Below are 1,199 nucleotides of genomic sequence, written 5' to 3' on the forward strand. Positions count from 1 at the left end.
TCTGGTGGGAGAGGCCCGGGGACATGATAGAACCTCCCTGCAACCTTCTGGGAACCGCAGCTGCTGAGCGCCAACAGATCCTGGTGCATAAAATTCTCTTTTTTAACACCAAGGTTTCCAGGCAAATGCTATTAAGTACAATGAACTTATAACAGCTCAAGAGAGCGTGACCGGTGTCTTAAGGTTTATGTAACACAATTACATAATCCAGTTATCACCAAAAAAATTCTCTAGCCTCTCATTAAAAACCTCGATAGAATAGAGTGATGACAATGATTTGAAACTAGACAGAGATGGTGGTTCAAAACATTGTGAATGTACAAACTGTCACTGAATTGTCCCCTTTAAATTGGCTAATTGTATATATATGTTATGTTACATGAATTTCACCTCAAATAAAAAAATGTTCTAATATCCCAGTTTATTTGATAGGCAATTTAGTCACTCACAGATTTGCCTCCCAAACTCATCCTCATTTCCCATTTTGGGCTCCACTCCAGGTTCTTCTGATCATCACGCTAAACACCTCCACCACGCGTATCTCATTAACGCATTCCTGGACTGCTGCATTTTTCTTTAAATTATACTACACCCTCTTCTCCCCACAGGCACCACCATGGGCTCGGTTTTCTTGCTTATTTCCCCAAAATACAGTCAAGAAGAGACAGTAGTGCTTAACAAAGATTTTCTGAACTGAATTTGAACTGAATGAAGGAAATTTTAATGTGAAGGAGATATACTTAACAATGGATACCTTGTTTTGACAAAATGTGTTATTGCAATGATTTATTTACTTTTCATTGCTTTTTCCCTCTCCTAATACCCACAAAAGTGGAATGGTACTATGTGGGACTAGTAATTGCTCATAGCTCCTCAAATGTTCTGCAAAATATAATTTATATGGAATCTAAGATTTTATATTGATTTTAAGATGCACCATTATTCTATGTACTGCTTATGAGGAAAGAAAAGAAACACAAAATTACACTATTACAGTCAGTTACAAGTTTCATCATGATTTAAACAATGCTAAAATGTGGAAAAATATGCATCTTAGAATTGATAAAATATGATAACTTATCTTTTTGTGTCAATATACTTAAACACATACGTATACACATATATATATTCAAACACACACAAAATGGAATGGGAATGATATAGGCTATCCATCAGGCAAAAAGCTGAGAGGGAGTACA

The sequence above is a fragment of the Pteropus alecto genome, unplaced genomic scaffold (assembly GCF_000325575.1).
Source record: "Pteropus alecto unplaced genomic scaffold, ASM32557v1 scaffold92, whole genome shotgun sequence".
Taxonomy (NCBI): domain Eukaryota; kingdom Metazoa; phylum Chordata; class Mammalia; order Chiroptera; family Pteropodidae; genus Pteropus; species Pteropus alecto.